We start from the raw sequence: 12,223 nt of genomic DNA on the forward strand, positions 1-12,223 counted from the left end.
GTCTTAGACCATGCTCGAAGTCCATAACAAATGGAGCTTGCTATTGGCGTTATTTCTTTTAAATCTTTACCTGTAAAGAAAACAGAGCAATCATCTGCATACGCGACAAATTTACACATATCGCTCACTTGTACAATATCATTAATGTAATATAGGAAAAGTTTCGGGCCAAGGATGCTATCTTGGGGCACACCCGCTGTGAAAGGTTTTATCTGCGACCTGTACTCATTAATTTCAACAAACTGATGTCGGCTTTCTAAATAAGATCGGATAAGTTGAAGTGTTATTCCTCGGAAGCCATATTTTTCCAGCTTTATCAGCAGCAATTTCTGGTTCACCCTATCAAAGGCTTTGCCGAAGTCTAAGTGTAACCCTAAAGTCAGACATTTTTTTGTCGATGTTCTCTAAAATAAGCTCCTTCTGTGTACTTAAAGCAGTTTCCGTAGACCGCTTTTTCTTAACCCCGTGTTGACAGTCGGTTAGGGAAAAATTATCAATACGAAAGTTGACAATTTTTTCTAGTCCCTTTGATAGCACAGGAAGTATAGATACAGGCCGATAATTGCCAATATTATTTTTGTCACCTCCTTTGTGAACAACGATTGCTCTCGCTACCTGCATATTACGCGGGAAAACTCCGGTTGACAGGGAAATACTAAAAATGTGCATTACTGCAGGTGCAAGTAAGTCTATCACGTACTTAATTGGCCTAATTTCTACATCATCTACGTCTCGACTGTGGCTATTTTTTAAGGATGAAAATGTTGTAATCACCTGAGGGATGCTAGTAGGCTTTAGGAATAAACATTCTCTTAATGAATCTGCATGCATTGTATCTTGAATGTCGTGATCTACGCATCCTACTTTAACAAAAAAATTGTTAAAATGGTTCGCAAGTTCTCTACCACCTACAAAAGTGCCATCAATGTTCAACGTATCTGTTCGTGCATCGACTGACTTCCGATTTAGTGGTTCGTTTATTTTTTTCCATACTTTGTCACTTCTGCGCATGCAATCGTTAAATATAAGGCTGTAGTAGTCATTTTTCGCCTTTTCTTTTTCTTTGTTCAATTTATTCCGAAACTGTTTATGTTCTTTGCACTTTGACAAGTCCTTCGACTTGATAAACGACTGATAAAGCTTATTTTTTCGGTTCATTTGCCAAATGATTTCTTTCGAAATCCATGGCTTGCGCGACTTTCTTCGACTCCGATAGTTTTCAAGCGGAAATCATTTGAAGTACAGCGTTTTGAGTTTCCTCATAAACTTATCTTATGACTCGTTGGCATCTTCAATGGCATAAATATCGCTCCATTTCATTTCGCGCACGGCTTCTCTGAATTTATCTAGTGTTTGAGCCGATATCTTGCGGTACGTTGTCTTTTCAGTGCACGTGCTTTTAACGGTGCCTTTACGCTCTGGAAAAAGGTATATAGGCATATGATCGCTGATATCACAACTTATGACTCCCTATGTCGTGCTATCGATAGTCGAAATTATTATGAAAGTGTCTAGTAATGATGATGTAGTGACGGTTGCACGTGTCGGGGATCTGATGATGCTGCAGAAGTCATTGCACTCTAGGATAGATACAAATTGCGCAGTAGGTGTTGAATTAGTCATCATGTCAATGTTGAAATCCCCGCCCAGTATAAGCAGATAGCCGCTTTCATTTACGTATGACAGAAGGTTATCTAAAAGCTAAAAAAAGCAGAGCAATATATCAATCAAGATCAAGATATCAAGATCAAGATATCAAGCAGAGCAAACGCAATATATCTATTGCCTTCGCTTATCCATATACCAAAGTATTTATATTGTTACGGGGATGTTAGGAGTATGTAAAGACTGTATTTACAATAGATATACAGGATGAGTCAGCGTAGACAGGTTGGCTGACCACCAACAACACGCAGCAGCCAGCGTCTCGCTATCTTCCTCTTCCTCTGTCTTCTTTCATCCTTCCGTAACAGGACCATCGGGTGGTAAAGCGCCGTCTCGGCGCATGGTAGGCGAAGAATTGCGAGCGAAGTATGGCTTCAGCCGCGAAACGTGCACGACGTCAACAGGCATCGGACCTGAGGATGCATCAAACTGTAGCGGTGCAATCTCGTAATTTACGTCGTTAACTTGACGTAGGACTTCATAAGGTCCTTGTAGCGAGAGAGAAGCTTCCGGGACAGGCTAACCCGACGACATGCATGCGTGGTGACCAAAGGAGCACCCAAGTACGTGGCGCGAACTTGACATCGCGATGGCACCGGTCATAAAGCTGTTTTTGTATATGCTGCGAGGCTAATAAACGAGATCGGGCGACTTGACATGCCATGTGAGCGCGATGGATGACTTCACGAGTGTACTCAGTTGCAACAGGTGGCACAGAAGGCAGGATGGTGTCAAACGGCAATGTAGGGTCACGACCATACAAAAGATAAAGGGGTGAATATCCTGCGGTGTCATGTCTGGACGAGTTGCACGCGAACGTCACGTAGGCCAGCGTGACGTCTTAGTCACGGTGATCGTTGGAGACGTACATCGACAGCATCTATGTGATTGTTGGGTTGAGACGTTCCGTAAGACCGTACGTTTGTGGGCGGTAGGCGGTGGACATCTTGTGCTCAGTGGCACAAGAGCGGAGGAGGTCGTCGACAGCTCGAGACAAGAACGAGCGGCCGCAGTCCGTAACTGTCGAGGCGCACCATGCTGGAGATTAACGTCATGAAGGAGAAAATTGGCGACGTCGGTTGCGCAACTAGTCGGCAACGCCTTTATTATCGCGTAGCGTGTCGCATAATCAGGAGCGACGGCGATCCACTTATTCCCTCTAGTCGTCGTCGGAAAAGGGCCAAGCAGGTCAAGGCCTACGCGAAAGAATGGTTCAGAGGGAACTTCAATTCGATGGAGTCGTCAGACAGGTGGCAGGGGTGGTTTCTTCCGGCGCTGACACAATTTGCAAGTTGCGACATAGCGACACACGGAGCGGTAGAGACCCGGCCAGAAGAACCGGCGTCGCACGCGGTCGTATGTACGGAAACCTCTAAGGTGTCCCGCCGTCGCCGCATCGTGAAGTTGTTCGAGAGCGATGGATCGCAGATGACGAGGAAGGACAAGAATCAACTCAGGGCCGTCAGGGTTCATATTGTGGCGGTAGAGGATGCCGTCGTGCAGCACGAACATGCGGTATGTGCCGTCAGTACTGCCGGATTGCACTCCGGCGATTATGGACTGTAAAGATTCGTCGCGTTGTTGTTCAGTGCGCATGTCGGTCATGTCAGTAAGAGCCATCACGCAGGTCACCGGATCATGCGCAGCAGGATCAGGAGGATCCACAGGGTGACGAGAGAGGCAGTCAGCGTCCTTGTGGAGGCGTCCAGTCTTGTAACTGACAATAAATGAAAATTCCTGGAGCCGCAAAGCCCAGCGACCAAGCCGTCCTGTCGGGTCCCAGAGAGAAGACAGTCAGCAGAGTGCATAGTGGTCTGTAACAACCGAAAATGTGCGGCCGTACAAATATGGCCGGAACTTAGCGACAGTACTAACGCACTCCCACTCCAAGCACTCCCGCTCGGTGATCGAGTAATCCCTCTCGGCAGGTGACTACAGGCGGCTGGCGCAGGCTATCACACACTCGGTACTATTCTGTTGTTGGACGAGAACAGTGCCGATGCCATGGCCGCTTGCGTCAGTGTGGATTTAAGTTGGTGCAGATGGATCAAAGTGGTCAAGTGTGGGAGGGGTGGTCAGAAACCCGATGTGGGCGGCGAACGCATGAGCCTGCTCCGGTCCCCATGAGAATGGCTTGTTCTTCTTTAGAAGATCTGTCAAAGGCCGAGCAACGTCGGGGAAGTTCTTGACGAAACGGCGAAAGTAAGAACACAGGCCGACGAAGCAGCGCACGTCCGAAGCAGAACGTGGCACAGGGAAACTGCGTACGGCGCGAACTTTTTCCGGGTCTGGTTGACAACGGATGCGTCAACCAGGTGTCCCAACACGGTAATCTGACGGCGCCCGAATTGACACTTCGTGGAGTTCAGTTGGAGGCCGGCTTTTCGGAAGACCGCAAGAATGGCAGCGAGTCGGGTAATGTGGCTGCCGAACGTGGGAGAAAAAACAATAACGTCGTCAAGGTAACAAGGACAGGTGCTCCATTTGTAGCCTCGTAGAAGAGAGTACATCATACGTTCAAATGTCGCAGGAGCATCGCATAGGCCAAAGGACATGACTTTGAACTGATATAAGCCATCCGGCGTGATGCAGGCCGTCTTCTAGCGGTCCATTTCATCAACTGAAATCTGCCAGTAGCCGGATCGAAGATCGATGGACGAGAAGTATTTAGCTCCGTGCAAGCAGTCCAAGGCGTCATCGATGCGTGGTAGTGGGTAAGCGTCTTTTGGCATTATCGTGTTTAAGTGGCGATAATCGACGCAATAACGCCAGGTACCATCTTTTTTGTTCTCAAGGACGACAGGCGAAGCCCAAGGGCTGGGTAGTGGTTCGATGACCTCATTGCGGAACATTTTGTCCACTTCTGATTGGATTACTCGACGTTCAGCATGCGATAAACGATAGGGACGCCGACGAATAGGATTCGTGTCTCCGGTGTTTATACGGTGGTGAACAACAGATGTTTGGCCTAAAGGCCTGTCGCCGAAATCAAAGATGTCACTGTACGAGCTGGGAGCTGCATTTCGCGCCAAGAAACTACTCTCGGCATTCAGACTCTCAATGTCAAATTCGGAGCCACTAGAAACGCTGTTCAAGAACATGCCGGCAGGGATCACTTGAGGGCACAAGCTGAAATTCAGAAGTGGTAGAACGACGTCGTTATTAGAAACCGTGACCACCGTATGCGGAACAGCAACGTTCCGGTTCAAAAGCACGTCGACGATAGGGTGAAGCACATATTCACCGTCAGGAACCTGTGGCTGAGCGTTCAAAGTGACGTAAGTAACTGCCGCGGGTGCCAGACGCACATCGTGAACCGAGCACAAGTGCGGTGGGGCGGTGCTCGGAGCATCGGCGAGTTGAGGCAGTTCTAACTGAAGAACGCCGGTGGCGCTGTCGATGAGAGTGGAATGAGTGGACAAAAAGTCCAATCCAAGGATAACGTGAAGAGGGCAGTTGTCGATTACAGCAAACAGAACAGAAGTAGGGCGGCCGGCTATACTTAAACGCCCAGTACACATTCCAAGAACAACCAGCACTCCGCCGTCGGCCACACGAAGCACTCGGGCATCTGCTTGGGTTATGACCTTCTTTAAACGATTACGTAAGCTAGCACTCATCACATAAACATAGGCTCCAGTGTCGAGGAGTGCTTGGACAGGTACGCCGCCTATTTTAACGTCAATTACGCTTCTCCTTGTGACACAGACAGAGGATTTGCTGCAGTAGTAGGCAATGCAGCCCCACCTCCGGGGGCTGCATTTCTTAGTTTTCCGAAAAGTTGCGGCCAGCCACAGGGGACGAAAGGCGACGTGGCTGCGGCGAACAAGAAGATCGGCGACGTGTTTGCGGTGAGCGCGACTGGTGTCCGAACGGCGATGATGAGCGACTGTACAACGTGTTCCTAGCAGAGTTGTCGGCGCTGTTGAACTCGGCGGTGGGCGAAACATTGCGGGCATTTCCATTAAAACGGCTCAGGTTAGTCGGCGTTTGAGGTGTTAAAGGCCACGAGTTGCGACAGTATCGGGTGACATGACCAATGCGGCGACAGATGAAACATATTGGCTGGTCGTCCGCTGTTCTCCACTCAGTCGGGTTGCGATAACGCGGAGAGAAGCGTCGGGGTTGAGCGAAAATAGTAGAAGGGCGTTCGTTAGCTCTAGGATTGGCGACAGCACAGACAGAATGTAATCAAATGTTTTCAAGTTCCTGGCGAATGATGGCTTGTACGAGGGGAACCGAAAAAGTGGTAGCATCAGGACTACACGAACGGAAAGCTGCGGGCGCCATCGCATCCAGTTCACGTCGAACGATTCGCACCACCCCCTCTGATAGCGACGCATGCTGCTGTGCTTGTTGATCTTCATACGTTGACGTTGCGGCAGTATTGGGAAGTCTGGCGAATGGTTGCAAGACGCGTCGGCTTTTTGCCTGCTTGAATTGTCGGCACTCTTTAATGAGGGCATCAACTGCAGAACAGGTTTTGCACAGGAGCAGATTAAAGGCGTCGTCAGCAATGCCCTTAAGCCCGTGCCCGACCTTTTCAGCTTCTGTCGTGTCGCGTTCGGCTTTACGACGAAGTGCCAGCACGTCCTGGATGTACGAGACAGGACTCCGTGAGGGATTGGACACGGGAGGCCAGTTCCTGCTTTGCGGCAATTTTACGACCAGCTGGTTTGCCAAACAACTCTGTCAACTTCTCTTTGCATTGGTCATAGCTGGTGAGCTCCTCTTCGTGGTTTTCGTACCACACCTTTGCCGTGCATCTTAAGTAGAACAACAGGTTGGCTAGCATAAGCGTAGGGTCCCATATGTTGATTCCACTCACGCGTTCATACATAGCCACCCACTCTTCAACGTCGGTGCCATTGGTCCCGCAGAAAGTTCCAGGATCTTTGGGTTGCACAACCACAACCGAAGGCGACAGCGACGTAGGTGGCGACGGTGACGTTGGAGGAGGCAACGACGTTGATCCCGCGTGCTCACCGTCATTCATGGTGCGGACGGTGATGCGACGTCCACTGCGGAGCTCCGTTTCTAGCCGGGGTACCCCGCACCTCCACCAATATGTTAGGAGGATGTTAAAGGTACATAAAGACTGTATTTACAGTATATATATATATATATATATATATATATATATATATATATATATATATATATATATATAGGATGAGTCAGCGTACACAAGATGGCTGACCACCAACAACTCGCAGCAGCCAGCGTCTCGCGATCTTCTTCTTCCTCTGTATTCTTTTATCCTTCCGTAACAATATTCTGTTGCCCGAGGTATTTCCTGGCCCTGTATCGCCAGTGTCTGTTCGCTGTTTTCATTGAATGCCATAACACCTGATTTTCTAACACTAAATTTCAAACCTAAATTGTTGCCTTCCTGTCCACAGATATTAGCCAGACGTTGCAAATCACTTTGCTTGTTAGCTAGCAACACAATGTCGTCTGCATATGATAAACCTGAAAGCTGCTTCTCTACTAACTGTACCCACCTGTTTGTTTGAGAGATTAAACCCGATATTAGTTCCCTCTAGCGCCCTCTCCATCCTCACCATGTACATCATAAACAGCAGTGGGGATAAAGGGCACACCCCTGCCTTAGTCCCTTGTGGATATGAACTTTCCCCTCGCCCCTTCCCATTCAACGCAAACGGTGTTTTCTGGGTAAATCTCTCTCAAAAGCTGTAGACAATCGTCACCTAAGCCTTCCCCTTCCAGAATATCCCACAAATGTTGCGGTCTACGTTTTAATGTCTAAAAAGGCCACATATAACGGTCTGCTTACTACTTTCGATATTTCAGTACACTGAGTAACAACAAATAAGTTATCATCTAAACGCCTACCTATTCTGAATCCATTCTGAAGTTCTCCCAAAATACCATTTTTCTCTGCCCATGATTGAAACTTTAATTGATTGCCTGCATTGCTAGCCTGTATATTACCTATGTAATGTTCAACAGTCTATACATACCAGTGAATTCTATCTTTCTCCCCCTTACCTTTATAAATAAATTCATTCTACTTTGTCGCCAACTGTCTGGTATTCGTCTATTTTTTAAGGTTTTTTCCACTGCTTTCACCAGTGGCAAGAAACGGGGGCATTGCAGTGCCGGCCACCTTTCGGCGACCGGCACCGCAACGCCACCGCGCGGTGCCCCCGGTAAAGCTCATATGCTTGGCTTCGCTTGGCTTTGGCTGGGAGGCCGAAACTCTTGCCAGATCTATTTCCCCCTTGGCGTCAGTACCGATGGCCTGGTAAATGTAGCAAGCATTATGTAAGATTATGGGGTTTTACGCGCGAAAACTACTTTCTGATTATGAGGCACGCCGTGGAGGACTGCGGAAATTTCGACCACCTGGGGTTCTTTTACGTGCACCTAAATTTGCACACAGGTTTTTTGCATTTCGCCCCCACTGAAATGCGTCCGCCGTGGCCGGGATTTGATCCCGCGACCTTCTGCTCAGCAGCCCAACACCATAGCCACTGAGCAACCACGGCGGGTCGTAAGCATTATATAGTGACTACATCTCTTTCTTTTGCTTTCCGCAATATTTAAAAAAAGAGACATCTCCTGCGGATAACGTCGATTTTCGGCCCAACCTTCGGCAGAGTTCGAGCGAAAATGGTCGCTCAAAATCGGTTACCGCGGTTGTCTACCCGATTCTAATGGGCGCTTTTTTCCAAGTGGTGCGCAAATTGCCTGCGTGTTGCAATCGCATATGAACCCGATATCACTGTCGCGTAGTTTGCAATGGTAATGGTTGGAGCCATTATCAGCGCAAAATGGCGGCAGAACAAGTTTTCACGTAAGATGATGACGACATGCTGCTTTCAGGCTTTGATTACGAAGGCAACAGAGTCCCGTCAAGTGTTTTCGGCGCTCCGGAGACTTCTTGTACGCATCGCAGAACGAAGTGACTAAGCGGTTAGTCAAAACGCATATATAGGCCATCCCGTTCGCGATAGTTGTTGAGTCACTCTGCGGAATACCAAATGCAGTGAACTGCACGGGGACACGTTTTAGTCCGTATATAGCAATAAAAACCTGTTTGAGGTTGACGATGATGGACATTAGGTGAAATTTTTGTTTTACAAAATCTGGTGCGCGTTAGACTTGCGTGCACATTGTTTTGTATGATTAACCCATAAAAACTGGACGTGCATTTGATTTGAGGACTCGTTAGAATCGGGCAAACACTGCCAAATGAAGAAATGGTGTGTCCAGAGGCTTTTTATTCTTTTTAATGTGGCCCACCCGATAATTCGATCAATGGCGCGAATCTATTTGCTCCACACTACACAAAAAGAAGCAACGAAGTAGGTCACAAAACGAAGACTTTTCAGTCCACAACTGCCAGAGAAAAACACTGAAACTGCAGCTACACAAATATATACAACCCTAATTTGAGCACGAAAGTCTGGACTAATATGAGACGTAGGTATTTAGATGAGGCTCCCATTCAGCGCTCTTATCAGGCACAACGCTGCCCGTATCTGGCTTTTCCGCACGTCAGGGTTTATTTCGCGGGAATACCACCCCGTGGCGTAGTGACCTTAAACTTTTCAAACTTCCCGCGCTTACGTAGTGATGATGTCATCGAAACAAAAATAAAACAACTAAAAGTTAGTTCTGCGCGCTGAACTCCACAAAACTTGTCCCGCCGGCGTTATCAGTTTTCTTGATAGAGTAGCCGCTCGTCGGCTGAAAATGACTTATCCTAAGAGCGTTTATACGCGGCGAGGCAAACCCAACGATTGTTGATTTCGGATTTTTCGAGGCTTCGCGAAAGGTAGCCACGTTTTCTTTTCTTTTTTTTTTAATGCTACAGAGTCAGCAGTCTAGGATAATCGTCGGAAGCACTCCGCGGCAGCTCTTCTGTCGGAACACATTCTCAGCGTCCGAACATCTCACAGCATCTACGAAAGACGCCGTCGTGGACGGTTTTGACCTATCCGTTTCGTTAAGGTGCTCCAATTATTTCCCTAGCAATTTTTCTATCCGCACTCATGGACTGCCGCAGCAGTTGCAAACCGAGGAAAGATGTGCCTATGTATTAGGATGGACAAATGAACAAGTTGGATTTGCACCTGGAGGCAAAAGATTGTTATTACATTGCCTAATGTCCGACCTATGTTACAAAGAAAGAAAAATGAAAAAAAAACGATGAATTCCCATAACCAAACTTTCTTAAACCCTATAGTGAGCTTTGTTTCTGCACGCCTCCGTTGTTTGTCGTTTCCCTACTTTTCTTCCACCAATCTCCCAATCGCCGCTTACTAAAGTTTACTGTGGACATGCTTACTTTCCCCAGGGCTTCAAGGAGGCCAGAGGTGCCGAAATCGACCACTGGGCAGATGTCTTCACATTCTAATAAAACGTGCTCCATCATTTCCCTAGCTTTACCGCAGCAAACACGCGCTCCTTCCTTCTTATATGTCGCTTTATAAGTGCGTGTTCTAAGGCATCCTGATCACGCTTCAAAAAGTAGTGAGCTTCCCTTTGAGTTATCGTGAATTTTTTCTTTCCTGATTTTGTTTTTTCCTCTTAAGAGTTACTCATAGCAGGGGCCAGATTCCACTTCGGTTCCGTCTCCGAACCGTTCCTTTTCGGAGTGACCTCAAAATGACGACAGCAGAGAACGCGAGGAGAAAGAAGGGGAAGCGAACGGCCAATCGGTGAGCGCCCGACCTCGCGGGAGCCCGGCCCATGACTGCCTGGCTTTTCGGGGGCCGTACACTAAAAGATAGGTTGTTTTAAAAAGAAATCAAATATCACAAATAAATGGTAATACATATTATTTAATAAGAAGTCACCGTACGTGCGAGAGAGTGCAGTAAAGAACTATTTTGACGTTTCTTTTGATACATGTTTCTCGTTTCTGTCGGTAGACGGTGTCGCATACGCGCGCGCGCGGTGCCATCTGGGAAATTGTGGGCTCTTTGGCGCGCGCGTTGAAGTTTCGTCTGATCTTTGGTTCCGTTTCTGACACAAAGATTCGCAATGGCACAAGCAGCGACTCGCCGGCCTCTTGGCCCCGATGTTTCGCCGCGACAGCGTACTTTGCTTATAGAGTTCATGGAGCAACACCCGTGGCTCGTGAAAGGGTCATCTGTTTTGACGCCAGAAGTTACAGAAGCAAGCAAAGCGCGGTTGTGGCGTGAGCTCGCAGAGCTTTTAAATGCAGAGGGGCAAGCAACGAAAACAGCGGACCAGTGGCGGCAGTTCTGGAAAAAAGAAGTCTATAACTCCCGCCACGACGCAGCCGTCGTGGCCGCTGAACACAGGTGAGTGCAATGATCCAGAGTGCACGTTTGCTTTTGCGCAACAAGCAGCTCGTTTACTCCTTAGGGGTACCGGCGGCGGCCGTCTGTGCGGGCTGCGGGGCCGCATCCTCGATCTTGTCGGCCACTCAAGTGCAGTAGGCGTGTGTGACGGATTTTTCGAAGAGGTATGTTTGACATGAACTGCATATTTCCTAACAGAAGTAATTTCAAAAGTGGAGGTGGTTGCAAAGAATCGCGATCCTTAGACTAGGGACTACGTTTTAACTATTTGGTGAACTGACGGTATGCTTTCAGCGTTACTTCTCTCGGTCCATTTTACGTCATTTGAAAAAAAAAGAACACCCGTTAGTTAATAGTAATTTTCTGTTTACTGTGAATGCACCTTTGTTTGGAGTAGTAATAAACATATAGTCAGGTACAAAGTTCCCAATGCATTATAATTGAACACTGTATATATACAACAGCGCACATGTATTTTTGGGAGACTATTTATGCAGACCAACGTTGCAGGGTAATTATGCAGAGTCCAATTGATCCAGTTTGAGTTTGCAAAAATTCAACTGCAAGCATTTTCAAAATGTTGTGTCGAGTGCCATGTTAAAAAAATATATTTTGTTCTCAACTGTAAAGGATGTTGACAAACGGCATGGACGCTGAGAGGTAATTTCGCCCCAGAATTGTGGGAGATCGCCATTTTCGGGCTTCGCCGAGAGTAAACCAGCCGGGCGCTTTGGTAATGAGTCGGGAGGCGCTCTTTGGCGGCAGATAGCCCGCGCCGCCACCTCGGGACATCTTAACCTGTCGCACGTGCGGTCTTGAAACGTAGGAAAGGGTGCGACGTTGGGGGCCCTTTGGCCCGGAAGCGTGGACGGAGGCGCCCTGCCTGGGACGGACCACGGGCAAAGCGTCATTAGGGCGTCAATGGGCATGCCTGGAGTACAAAGGGGTAACTTAAAGCCAGAGGTATCGGTGACCCGATGCGCGGTCTCTTGAAATGCAGGCTGGCACCGGAGACACAATCCATCTCTGCACTTAGCTTTATGGGCCCGCCGGTGGAGACGAACCATGCACGAGACGGCATGGTGAATCGGTGCGTGCGCTTCGGCAGGGGTGCCCTTTGCGGCACGCAGTGCGCGATGGTTTTAATTAAGGTGCTAGGAAGGGGCGACGCAGATGTTCATTCCCCGTAAGTGTTCTTCAAAGTTCAGCACAATGCGTTGGTGGGCTAGTTGGTGCGAATCCATGAATACTTTGTTCAG

This window comes from Dermacentor andersoni, chromosome 1 (genome assembly GCF_023375885.2).
Source record: "Dermacentor andersoni chromosome 1, qqDerAnde1_hic_scaffold, whole genome shotgun sequence".
In the NCBI taxonomy this organism is placed as follows: domain Eukaryota; kingdom Metazoa; phylum Arthropoda; class Arachnida; order Ixodida; family Ixodidae; genus Dermacentor; species Dermacentor andersoni.